Below are 14,548 nucleotides of genomic sequence, written 5' to 3' on the forward strand. Positions count from 1 at the left end.
AGGAAAAAGACGTTTGCTGCGGCCGACAAACAGAATACGATTGATGAATCTGGTACAAACGTTATTACATGAACACCATAGATCGGAAGAACAGCACACGTGTTTAGATCTACCTCCAATAAGTCTATCGCAACGCTAGACTGTCTTTGACAGCTTAAACAAATTCGTGTTATTCTGGTAAGACTTTACAGCTGTCAAAAATGCTTACTAAATCTACCACGGACAAGAAACCTACCATCACACGTCGAAAACTATTTCAAAAAAACAAACAAGTATACCAAAAATATCTGAAACGAGAGAAGGCTGTCGAATAAATCTGTCGCAACAGGCCATTAGTCTACCATAAATATCTTTTAGGTCATATTGACTGTTGAAGGTGTACATCAGATATTTTTGGTACACTTAGTTTTTGATACACATACGTCCACCGATAAGTGTACCAACACTACAACTAAGTGTACCATCTACGTCGACGGCAAAGTGTACCAGCACTACAGGTGTACCAAAAATATCTGACGTACACCTTTAATCAGTCCACGTGTATAAATCTACCATCAAAGGATCGGTAGACTTAGTCCCAACTTCCAATGTTTTTTTTTTCCTAATGGCATTAGTCGTAATTACGTTTTTTCCCAACACTAGTTTCAGGGGTAGTATAGGTACAATGTGTTAGTCTAGTAATTACAAACAATTGTATGTTACTTTTGTAATAAGGAAGCTTTTATGCAATATTCTAGTAACTCACCCTATTAAAACTACTATTTTATTTTTCATAAAATAATGATGCAAATACAACAAATAAACAATATAAAACTGTAATAATACGTCAAAAATAAAATACTATAATAATTTAAAATAATTAGTTTTCAAATAGACTAATAGATTTACATAACAATTTAAAATAAATATTATCTCAAACAAAATAACTTTTTTAAAAAAATAAAATAATAATTTTTATTATTATATTATATATTTTTTTTTAAATGTTGATCCGTGCTTCAAGCACGGAATATATCCTAGTTCCTAGTTAATCAATATAATCGATGTTACAAAGAAAAGGGAAGTGGATAAAGAACCTAAATTAAATCTAATCTTTTTTTCTTTCTTTCGAATATTCCTCTTTTAACAATCAAATTAAAAACTTGGATGTATAATGGTCCTGCCCACATCTTAGACTTAGATGTATTAATATCTACTAGGAGAGTTACCCACACGCTTGTGCGGGCAGGAACTGAATAGAAAAAAAAAACTAATTTAATTCTGTAAAATGTTGAATCAAATTTTTATTATATTTAAAAACCTGTTTAATTTTTTAATTTTTATAGTAGTTCGTATGTTCAAATATAAATTATTTTTTAAAGTTTCGTATTAAATATTATTTTTTCACTTTTTAAAATAATAAAATGAATAGTTAATAAAATGTTTATAGTATTAATCTGCATATGCAAAATATGAATTGAAATTATAAAGTCTATTTTTAAAGTTTAATTGAAATTTTAAAGTCCATTTTCAAAGTTTAAACCCAAATTTACCGTAACAAAGTTTTAAATGAGCCAAATACAATTGTTACGGTCAATTTCAATTACCTTGATATAATAATTTGGGACAATATAATATGTAATTTCGTTTAGACCATTAAAATAATATTTTAAGTAACCCATAAATGTACTTCTATTTAGACCATTGTATTTGGTACTATATACATTCAAAATTATACTAAAGTTTGCATATACAAAAAGTTCATTAAGCCACCGTATCTTCATTTCTGAGTCCATTCTTTATGACTGAGTCCCTAAACTCTTACTTTGATGTTCCATCACATGGTTTATGTAATAACGTCCAGCAGACTCAGACCTGTAAATATATAAAGTGTATGAAACAAAATTATTTTAACATCATACATAATCATATATAAAGTATATAAAGTTATTTTTACATATTCAAATCTTACATAGCCTGGTGATGCTCCAGTCCTTCGAATTGTGGTTTTATAAAGATCTTCGAATAGGCCAATGTGTTTTCGATACATGGTGCACTTATAAACATTTGCAGTTTAAAGTGAATATATTGGTTACCTTATGAAGATTATATCAAAACTATTTTATGTTACACACCTTCATATTCTCCGACTTTCATAAACCGCATTACACAAAACAAAGGTTCGGATTTGTATATGAGATGACACCCGTTTGATTGCCATTTAGACATGAATTCAGAAGCGTAGTTGTCTTTGACACGACATTTCACAGTTTCATTCCTACATGTTTATCAAATTAATAAAAAAATTTAACAGAGACAACTTTAAAACGTAACTGTCCTAAAGGTAGAGTAAATGTCTTTTACCTACCATTCAACAACGTGAGAACATCATTACTATTATTGGCACTCTCAAGTCTTATTTTATCTCCCACATCTACTATACACTCACATACATCTAATTTGGGAAAAAGACAGAATTTAGCTTTCTAAAGTGTCGCAAATCTATATTTGGTAAAATTTCAATTCATACTTTTCTAAGGAAGGGACCAATACACAAAGTTACAACAAATCCTATAAAGATTCTAGATTCCCGAACACAAAGTTACAATTAACTATACTCACATATTGTACCATATCAATATTAAATTAATTAACGAAACACTTACCAAAAGAGATGGGATGATTTTTTTTTCAACGATATATATCATCCAAATCCTTGAATCAAAAGTAATTATTTGGACTCAATTGTTGGGCCAGCGTCATAGTGGTATCGTCCGTGAATTTAATTTGATAAGGATGATGAGTATTCCTCTCATTCAGGGTTGGATTGATTACTTTGAAAGTTCTAATATCATACCATTCACCATCGTCGATATATTTCTGGAGTTTAGCGAGTGTATTTGGTAAAAAAGTAGTTTCGATTGTGTTACTCTTTACAGTTTAATAACAATTGTGTAGGAAGTCGTATATATAAGAATTGTTAAAAATTGAACTTTAAATAAGAATGATGTTCAATTAACGATACTAACCTCTACTTCCACAAGAAGCAGTACTCTTTTTGTAAAGAACTCGCTGATACTCCAAGAATGTAAGACCTTGGTGTGTATACGGCAATTAGTTCTTCCGGGAAGAACATCAATTAGACCTTGACCTTGGCGCTAATCATAATCTCATGATTTTCTCCAATTAGGGTTTTTCCTGTTTCTTCTCTGTTATTGAAACCGAAAAGGGGGTCCAGATTTGTAAGAATACAAACAGTCATGATTAAACGTTGCGTCTTAATCGTTTTAGTGTCTCACCTTTTGTTTTACTATTAAATATTTTTAATATTTATTATTATATATATAATTACAGATTAAAGGTAAAATTTGTAGTTAATAGAAATGATGTAAAATTATATATACATTTTATGACACAGCTAACAATTATATGTTTTTAAACAACATTGTTGAAACCAAATAAAATATAATCATGTGAAATTTTTTAATAAAATGTTCTTAGACCATCTACAATGTATTTATCTATTATTTTATAATATAGAATAAGTCAAAATTAGAAAATAGTTTTCTCCAATATGAAAGTCTATATCTGACTATTAAATAGAGGTAGTATTAAAGATATTAAAAATCACTTTATTTAAGAAGAAATATAATTCAAGTCTAAATATCCAAAACAATTATCCAACTACAAACCATAATTATATAGTCTCAAATACCTCTTTGAAAACAACATTAAGTGTTTTATTCTTGCATTTCCCATCTTTATCTGTAATTAATACCTTTAAGCATTTTCTGGTTGTGACTCGAGAGAATGCAACATAAAGCTGTCTCTGTGTGAAAACCGGTTTCGGTAGAAACAATCCAACATGTTCTAGCATCTGACCCTGACTTTTGTTTATAGTAATTGCAAACGCCATGGTAACAGTAAACTTTCGTCGCCTCATACAAAAGGGAAACTTTGCATCAGGTGGACTAACATTGATCTTAGGGATAAGTACTTTATCACCAACCTTTTTCCTCTCACAATTCTTGCTTCGATTACATGATAGGTCATCTGAGTAATAATTAACCTCGAACCGTTACGCAAACCTCCCTTAGGATCTATATTCCTTAGCAACATGACAGGTGCTCCTATTTTCAACGTTAAAGCATGACTTGGCAATCCAGAAACTTATATACTGTTTAGGAAATCCTGAGTGTAGATCATATTATCATGAGCACTTTTATCTGACGTTTCAATACTATCAGAGTTTAGATATCGTCTCTCCTCACCTATAAGTAAAAAATAAAGATGGAATTTTAGATATGTGATATCTTGTTTTTTGTTGGGTTTTAAGCCTTGATTTTGGTTAGTTTTGTTGCATAATCTTAACATTCTAGGTTGTTTTAGGAGCATATGCATCTAGTGTGCTACCTCTCAGGTTCTTGGAGTAAAATCATCACATTTAGAGCATTTGAACTTGTTTCGATGCAAAGAAGCAAAGAAGAGTGAAGTGGAGAAGAGGCACTTGATCACCACCATCAGCGGCCAAGACCACCGGCCAAACGGTGGCCGAGTGAAGCAAGCAGTCAAGACCAGCAGCCAAACACAAGCCGATGGAACAGGAGACACACTTGATCGCCACCATCAGCGGCCCCCTCCCGCGGCCAAACCTTTTCCACATGAAGCCAGCGGCCACCTCCCGCGGCCAAACCATGCCTGCGTGAAGCCATCAGCCACCTCCCACCGGCCAAACGGTGGCCGAGTGAAGCAAGCGGTCAAGACCAGCAGCCAAACACAAGCCGATGGAACAGGAGACGCACTTGATCGCCACCATCAGCGGCCACCTCCCACGGCCAAACCTTTTCCGCGTGAAGACAGCGCCCACCTCCCGCGGCCAAACCATGCCTGCATGAAGCCATCGGCCACCTCCTATCGGCCAAACCTTGCCCGCGTGAAGTAAGCGGTCAAGACCAGCAGCCAAACACAAGCCGATGGAACATGAGACACACTTGATCGCCACCATCAGCGGCCAAACCTTTTCCGCGTGAAGCCAGCGACCACCTCCCGCGGTCAAACTATGCTTGCGTGAAGCCATCGGCCACCTCCCACCGGCCAAACGGTGGCCAAGTGAAGCAAGCGGTCAAGACCAGCAGCCAAACACAAGCCGATGGAACAGGAGACGCACTTGATCGCCACCATCAGCGGCCACCTCCCGCGGCCAAACCTTTTTCGCGTGAAGACAGCGCCCACCTCCCGCGGCCAAACCATGCCTGCTTGAAGCCATCGGTCACCTCCCACCGGCCAAACCTTGCCCGCGTGAAGCAAGCGGTCAAGACCAGCAGCCAAACACAAGCCAATGGAACATGAGACACACTTGATCGCCACCATCAGCGGCCACCTCCCGCGGCCAAACCTTTTCCGTGTGAAGCCAGCGGCTACCTCCCGCGGCCAAACCATGCATGCGTGAAGCCATCGGCCACCTCCCACCGGCCAAACGGTGGCCGAGTGAAGTAAGCGATCAAGACCAGCAGCCAAACACAAGCCGATGGAACAGGAGACGCACTTGATCGCCACCATCAGCGGCCACCTCCCGCGGCCAAACCTTTTCCGTGTGAAGACAGCGCCCACCTCCCGCGGCCAAACCATGCCTGCGTGAAGCCATCGGCCACCTCCCATTGGCCAAACCTTGCCCGCGTGAAGCAAGCGGTCAAGACCAGCAGCCAAACACAAGCCGATGGAACATGAGACACACTTGATCGCCACCATCAGCGGCCACCTTCCGCGGCCAAACCTTTTCCGCGTGAAGCCAGCGGCCACCTCCCACGGCCAAACCATGCCCGCGTGAAGCCATCGGCCACCTCCCATCGGCCAAACCTTGCCCGCGTGAAGCCATCCGCCACCTCCCATCGGCCAAACCCTGCCCGCGTGGAGCCGCCAGGCTCGTCACTTGTTTTAGTTTTGATCCGGGTTTAAACCGGTTTGAACTGGATTGACCCGGCTCCCTTTTATCCTTTATCTTATATTTTGTTTAGCAGCCACTTAGGGTTCTTAAGCTTATCTACTCTTGGTTTGTTGAATGATTGAGTACTTCTAAGTTTTTAATAGCAATTTCTCCTTTAAATCTCTTAATCTATAATCTCTTATTATGATTTCACAAAGATCAAACTCTTTCCTTTGTGTGATCATGATGATGAGTGAGTAGATCCTTAGAACTTTGGGCTAGGTAGATTAAGGAGATAGATGATTGATCTTTGATGTCTAAGGCTTTATTTATGTGTTAATTATCTAGATTAGTGTTAATAATGCTAGATAGCCTTGATCATGCTTGAATCTAGACATTAGGATTTCCATGCCCATAAGATGTTTGATGAAATTCCCGAACCAAATTAATCAAGAGCTTTGTATTCCTAGCCAATGGAAATTGATGATTAGGGTGCTTAGTGGTATTTAAACTTGTTCTTAATGCATGTTTGCCTTGTGATTGCCTTTGGAAATTGTTGATTATCACTTGATTAGCATAGGAATCTCTATCACGGAAATGAATTGATTTGCATATGTGTTCTTAGCCATAGGATTGTTCTTGATTGTTGCTTAGACATCTAGGATTGGTTAGCTATCTCCCAAGTCAATTACCTTGCCTAAGGTTCACCTCTTTAATCTTGATTTAAAGTTTGTTGCTAGTTGTGTTTTGTTTCTTTGAGTTTGCATTGTTTGAATTGTCTTGTTTTCTTTCTTTGAATCAGTTTGTTAGTTAAGATTGTTACAAAAGAACATTTTCCTGTTTAAGAATAGATTAAGCATATTTGTGTATTCTTAGTGAGTTGATTAATGCAAATTATAGATTGATAATTTAATTGATAGAAAAATACTACATCAATATGTATTTAATATTAGTATTTTTAAAAATTATTACTTCAATATCCATATTCCATATCCTATTTAATTTGCATACCTGGTAGCTTGCTAAGCATAAATTGATTTATCTTATCAACATCATCATTTCTTGGACTTAGAATAGCTCTTTCCCTAAAGAACGTTGGATCAGTTCTGCTTGCAAAATTTTCACCTTAGTTTTCTTTAACTATTGCTTGAATAGGATTTCCACTTGTATTCATTAATAAATCATCTGGAATTTCTATCTTCACATCTCCACTATTTGTTTCGTTGATTTTGCCATCCCCGATATCAAGAAGCCACTTTGAAAAAGTGGCGAGAGCACCCGCATCCATACTATTATGTGCCTTGCCAAGTCTCAAATTTTCGGTAAGTTTAAGAACCTTACAACTATTCCAAAGAACAGATGAGTTGATAGATGCTAAAACTGTCGCTACTCTTCCTCCTTCTGTACTAACATGTAGAATCTGTCTAAAATCACCTCCTACCACAACAACTTTACCTCTAAAAATCTGGTCACACCTCATGATATCTCGCAAACTCCTATCCAAATTTTCTTAACAAAGCTTGTTCATCATTGGAGCCTCGTCCCATATTATGAGCTTTGCTTCTCTAAGTAAGTACCAGAAAGATCAGATTCGGCATCGATCGTACCCACAGAATATTCATTAAGATTGATTGAAAAAACAAATCTTAAGTAAGCCGTTCTACCACCTTTCAAAAGCAAAACAGCTATACCACTTGAAGCAACATTCAGAACAATATTACCTTTAGACCTTATATCAGCACCAAGAATAGTCCACAATAAAGTTTTCCCAGTACCACCAAATCCATGAATAAAAAACATACCACATTTGTCGTGATTCACAGAGTGAATGATTTCTTCATAAACATGTCTTTGTTCCTCAGTTAGTTTAGGTAACAACTCATTGTACAATTCCTGTTGTTTATGAGGCTTATATATTCTCTTATCTGCGATAAGCCTATTTACACATGTGTTCATCATACTATTATCTGGTTTAGGCATTTTCTCGAAGGTCGTAAGATACGTCCCATTTGATCGCAACATCAGTTCTATTTCAATTAAACAAATATTTTCTATCTAAGCTCATGTCAACATTAGACCTACAACAGTAAAGTTAAACACTTATTTATAACTTTGTTTTGCGGAAAAATAAATTACATTCAATTAACAAAATAACAATTTGATGTACCTAGATCGTTCATGCGTTTTCTCAATATTTCTCATGATTTAAATTACCCTTTTCAAACTGTCAAATTTGTTATAGTTATCTCAATATTGCATACAATTCTTTATTAGAACTAAATTAACACCCAAAAAAATCAAAATTATATGTTTAGCTTAATGAATCTGACTTCTACTGTTTTGGCTCAGCATGAATTTATAGTTTATAAGAAATATTATTGAAGATTTATGAAGATAATTTTGTTAAGTTTAGATATATTTCAGTTTTTATTTTTAGATGTATAGCTTTCTTGTAAGATCCAAATTTGCATGCTTCAGTCACGTAATTGTTCCACACATACATGGAAGTGTCGGCTCTAAGCATGTAATTAGGGTGCAAAGGCATAACGTCTACTTTGTTTTTGATAAATTTGTACATAACTTAAGGTACACTTAATAAAACAATTGTTTTTTATATATACTTGTGAAATTAAATTATTTATATTTTTGTAGGATAAATAATATTAATGAGACAGGATTGAATCCTAGTTAAACACCATTAATATATATATATATATATGAAAAATTTGAATCTAAATAAATCGAGCTATGATAAAGATAGCTACTTAGGAGGCACATGAATAGTTTGGGATGGATTGATCATAGAAAAGGAAAAAGATTGAGGGAAGCTTGAGTTGAAGGAGGCGAGATGGAGACAGCGTTGAACTACTGCAACATAGTCCATCACCACATGCAGTTTTCGAGAGGATGTCCAATGTTATTTATCTTCCTTGATGGCCAACTTGAGATATCGTTTTCAGCCTTTTTCTTGCGTTTTCAGCTCTCCCGAGAGGAAGAAGAAGAAAATAAAAGCGACTTTCCCTTCGGCTCTGAAGGTTGTTTCTTGGTTGCAATAAAAAGGTCTTTCAGCTATTTTTTGGCCTTGAGTAGATGGGGCTCTGAACAGGCGGCCAGGTAGCAGGGGATGTCTTGGTCAACAAAATAAGAGGCGGAGATTAGAGATTTTAGGCCACCTCTATGTGAAGGTCATTCGTGTGCGGCTGAGGAAAAAAGGACACCACTGAGAGATTAATATTTGAGAGAATGTCCAACTGAATTAAGATAAGGGACTTGAAGAACTGACCTTGAGAAGGGCTAAGGAACGATGGAGGGGGTTGGTAAAGTCTGGAGATCGAAGGCAGAGTCACGACGTAAGCATCTTTATTAAAAGTCGATTGATGGAGAGCTTTGGTTTTATCAGATTTGTGACTCTAATTTGGTCTTGTTTATATAAAGTAACGTAAGCAATGGATGTTAACCATTGAAGCTCTCCAAATGCTGCTTACGTCAACCAAAACCGTGTAATCCCATCCTTAACCAATAACAATGATCCAAATGATTAAATATCGCAAGGTGTATGAGATCAAGTTATCAACTATATATATATGTAGACTGCATTTTCATATATATATATATATATATATATTTTTTTTTTTATAAATATTAGTTTGTAATATACATAAAAAGGTCAATACTTTTACTTTAATCTAATTAATATAATAGATAAGTCACACAATCAATTCATTTTTAGTTTAGACATTAAATACATCTGACATGAGCATTAGATGGCAATTTTTGTTTGTTATTATTGTAAATAAGTCACACACAAATAAAAAGAGTAAGCAAAAAAAAAAGAAGCACATCTATACACAAAGGGAATTAAAAAAAAGAGTTGCAACCGTGATAGATAAGTGGTAAATAACATACCTTTTACCTTCACATGTGAGATCACAAACCGGCTAGAAGATGGATTGTTAGGGTTTAGGAAAACCAAATTGAAAAAGAGAAACCTTATTGATAAAAAATTAAAAAATTAGATTATTTTACTAATCGTCCGAAAGATTCAAACTATCATTCCAATATCAAAACTATTGTCCCATCAACCATGCACCTCAAATACTATAGTACTTGGAAATTTTGAATTCAAATAAAATTCCAAAAAAGAAGAAAAAAAACAAAAGGAACCAAAAATTAAACCTAATAATACCTTTTTAATATTATTTTTTATCTCTTTGTATGTAGATATTTTCTCAAACACATCAAGAACCACGATGATTTGTAGTTCCAAAATCCCACGGTAAACCCTAAAACAAATTTTAAACAAAATAAAGTCAGTAAGATAATATTGATCTATAATCGAATCAAAGGTTTTTGAAAACTAAATCAGAAAATCATTAGCACCTTAATAGAAAGAAAAAACAACAATAATAATCTCGTGATATAAACAAACAACCACTACATAGAGAACTAAAAATTAAAATAAGATGCAATCAAATCAAGGACCAAAATTATAATACAAATATAAATATAAATTTGAGAACATGATAATAGATTAGGGTTTTTTCTTGTTTTGGAGTTATGGAGAATGATTAGAGAATCAAGTATTTATAATAGTAAACCGCTTATGATTTTAGGGTCTTGAGTAAGGAGGTGTATGTTACGGGTTTTATTTACAAAAGCCCATTTACATATATTCAGATTATATTGTCGATTATATTTAGAATCCAATGAAAATCGTCATAATTATCTTTACCTATTTTAACATTTAAAATAATATAAATTTTCTTTAAACGGATATTCATAATATATTCTAATATTTATCTTCTATTTTTTAAAAGAGAGATATTGCATATAAATATATTAGATTCTCGTTTTTATTTTTAATTTTCGTTTTTTTTAATTTTAAAAAATTTAAAACTTAGAAAAGGGTAAAAACGTCCAGTTTTGAATCTCATTAATGGCAAATTAGTAGTCTTAAGTCTGAGGATGAATGTGGTGCGTTTCAGCAACCTAAATAGAGAGAAAAAGCTTCTCCGAAATATTTTTAGGGGTATTTTTCATTAAAGGCAAAGGAGGTCAAATTTTGTGAGATTGACTGTGAGCCATCTCGACTTCTCCTTTAATAGATTAGATTTGGAGAGTAGCTCATAATTATCAGAAATTGAGATAGTTGCCTAAATCTCAAATCGATTTTTTTGTTTCTTAGATTTAGTCGTTTTGAGTCAAATAATCGTGTTACGTTGTTGTCGACTCGCGAGTTTGAGTCAAACGTGAATGAGTAATCGTGATTAGTTGGTTTAATCGAGTTTAGTGATTGTTATTCTGGAGGGGTATTGTTTTAGATATTTTTAAAAGTACATGTTATTTTATGGAGAGTATGTTAAGTTTGGGAAGTTTTGTAAAAGAGATGAAAAAAATATGAGAATGAGATAAGTACATGTTGTTATATACCGGTAACCTATTAAAAAATACCCTTAGTATCAAATGATCGAATATGCGTAAATCAGTTTCAATAAAGAAGGAGGGATCTGTAGGAGTAAAAGAATATCTTTATATATATATATATATATACATATATGTTAGGGGTGGATCCAACCCCAACAAAAGGGCCCGGCCCAGGAAAAAGCCCATAAATATCCCTTTCAAGAGAAGAGGGTATTATGGTATTTTTCCTAGACGAACCGACACGATTCCCTATAAATACGGGCGTACGGCCTGTAGAAAAGGGGATCGGAGAAAAGCAGGAGAATTTGTGCAGCAAGTACAAAAAGCTTAGCTCGTCCAAGCAAAAGTCAACGGTTCCAAACTCATAGCTTGGAGAATCGACGAGATACCAGCTCGTCTATTATCCTCGTCTACCTTTGTAACCCGTTCAAGTCGCGTTGTATCCCGTCTTTTGTGTTCCGACACCAATATAATAGAAGAGAACTTCGACCCTCTTTGACCGAACTAAACATATTAATTGTGACCAAAAGGGACATCAACAATTTGGCGCGCCAGGTAGGGGGAGCCAAGTCAAAGTTTTCTAAAAAATTGAAGAACGGACCTACACCGACTGGATAGGATGACAATAATTGACAAGGAAAGAAGCAAAGAAGCAAGCTCGTCGGGGGGAACGATAACCCCGGCAACGGGTCAAGCGGAGCAGACAGTCCTTCCCACGCCAGACGCTCCAAGAAAGACCGTGACAGTAGAAAGTCCGGAGACCTTCGTCATAGCTACAAATTTGATGACCCCGGCGACCGTAGAGGCACCACAGGCGCCGACACAACTTTCTTTGCTCAACAACCAGCCCGTCTCTAGTATAGACGAGCTGTTCCGAGGAATCTTAACACGCCTTGACCAGCAGGAAGAGCGAACAAACAACCGTTTGGATGCACTCACTGCGGCACAGCTTAACTCGGAAGACGAAATCAACCACCTCAACAATGCTCGGCTCAACCCAGTGAACTTCACCTCGGTAAGAACAACGCCAGGGTCGTATGTGCAAACCAGCGGATTAAGATGTAATCCTGCCCAGCACCCTATCGAGCGGAATAACGACGTAACCGATCTAACGAAGGACGCCGAGCTAAAAGAAATCAAAGAACAAATGAAAGAAATGGCCGCAATGATTCAAAAAGCAACGGATAAGGCACCCCAAGTCGGACTTATGCTCGAAGCAACACAGCGAACTCCGTTCTCTCGGAGACTCGCTACGACGACGGTCAGACGGGCAGTCAAGCCACGGTTGGGTCACTATGACGGAACAGTCGACCCGCGAGATTTCTTACTCACCTTTGGCGTAGCCCTCGGCCCTTTGCAGTTCAGCCCGGCGGAATACGACGCTGGAGCTTGTCAAGTTTTCGCCGAGCATCTAACAGGAACCGCATTGAGTTGGTTCTCGAGACTCCCACCCGGATCAATCGATAGTATCAGGGAGTTGATAACCGAATTTTTGAAGCAGTTTTCTGTTTTGTTCGAGGATAAGAATTCCCATGCCGACATATACGCCTTAACTCAGCACAAGGGAGAATCGCTTCGATCCTTTATAGGGCGATTCAAGGAAGTCTACGTCAACATTTCAATTCCGGACGCTGCCGCAATTGTCGCACTTCGAAATGCGCTCTGGTATGAATCTCGGTTCAAGGAAGAGCTGTCTTTAACGCACATCGAGACCATATCCGAAGCATTACTCCGAGCTGCAAAACACATTGGACTCGAGGAAGAGAAAGCTATCAATGCTAAGAAGCATTCCCTAGAGGCAAGTGCGACGCCCAAACAGCTAGTAGCCGCAGCTCCAAAAGTTGACTACGTCGAGCCTCGACAACATTTCGTCAGAAACCAAGATCGAACTCGCCGAACTTTTGCGATCGGTGAAAACAAGTATATACGGAAAGAGGGAGGTGAAAATAGTGCAACCCCGTACTGCGATTACCATCAGAGTACAACCCACGCAACTGACGAGTGTCATTATCTCCAGAAGGTATTGATGGAGCGATACAAGAAAGGAGCAATAATCGTCGAGCCCGACAGAAGCAAGATAACCCGACCTGGACGAAGCGACGCCAAGCGCGCCGAATATATCGCTTGAAAATTCGTCAAGGATTCAAAGGTACTAGCCGACCAAAGCGAGGACGAGCTGGAAATTCAGAATCTACTCACCGAACGGCGCGAAAACAGCGGTAACGAAAAACGACCGCATACAGACCGCAAGCCCGACCAACGTCCTCCGACGATACGACGAATCAACATGATAATGGGCGGGCTAGCCGGATGCAACGATTCGGTCAGAGCGATCAGAGATTATACTAAGAAGGCTGAAATGACGAAATTTTGGCCGTCAAGGTTCGAGGCTGAAGGCATGCCAATCACTTTCGACGGAAAAGATCTAGAAGGCTTGGATTTACCACATAACGATCCATTGGTCGTCGAACTCTTGATCGGCGAAAGTGAGGTGACGAGAATATTGATCGACACTGGAAGCTCAGTCAACGTCATCTTCAGAGACGTGTTGGCCAAAATGGAAGTCGGCGAATGGGACATTACGCCAGAATGTCACTCTTTAACCGGCTTCGACGGGGATCATCTTATGTCCGTCGGCACCATCACATTACCAATCTTCGTCGGGGGGATAGCCAGATACTTTCGGTTCGCAGTTATCGACAAGCCAACGATCTACAACGTCATCCTTGGAACCCCATGGCTCCACAAGATGAAAGCCGTCCCGTCAACATATCATCAGTGCGTTAAGTTCCCAACTTCGAAAGGAATATACACACTGCGCGGCAATCAGCAAACTGCACGGGCCTGCTTCCTGATCGAGCATAAGCTTCGCACCGGAAAGAAATTATAGCAATCAAAGCAGCGGGTCGGCGACAGTAGCACGTCACCGACAGACGGAAAGCCGACTGCCGTCCAACAGGGCATTGCCGCGGTCGAAGAGGTGATCCTAGACGAGAACGACAAGAAACGATGCGTCAATATCGGCACGGAGATAACATCCGCCATGAGGAACGAGTTGATACTCTTCCTCAGGACTAACATCTCAACGTTCGCATGGAGCATGGCTGACATGAAAGGAATCGACCCAAGTGTCACGACCCATGAGCTCAATGCCGACCCGACGCATAAGCCAATCAAACAGAAACGGCGCAAGTTAGGCTCTGAAAGATCGCAAGCAGTAAA

General features: G+C 37.8%; 1 long non-coding RNA gene across 1 annotated transcript; it reads right to left on the reverse strand.

Annotated features, from left to right (window-relative positions):
- Positions 1 to 8,587: 8,587 nt before the first annotated feature.
- On the reverse strand, positions 8,588 to 9,323 carry LOC147948674 (uncharacterized). Its single transcript, XR_015573705.1, has 2 exons — positions 9,186 to 9,323; positions 8,588 to 9,102 (listed from the first exon to the last, which is right to left on the reverse strand). It is a non-coding gene; the product is annotated as an uncharacterized LOC147948674 (long non-coding RNA).
- Positions 9,324 to 14,548: the final 5,225 nt, after the last annotated feature.

This window comes from Camelina sativa, chromosome 2 (assembly GCF_030686135.1).
Source record: "Camelina sativa cultivar CO46 ecotype springtype chromosome 2, ASM3068613v1".
In the NCBI taxonomy this organism is placed as follows: domain Eukaryota; kingdom Viridiplantae; phylum Streptophyta; class Magnoliopsida; order Brassicales; family Brassicaceae; genus Camelina; species Camelina sativa.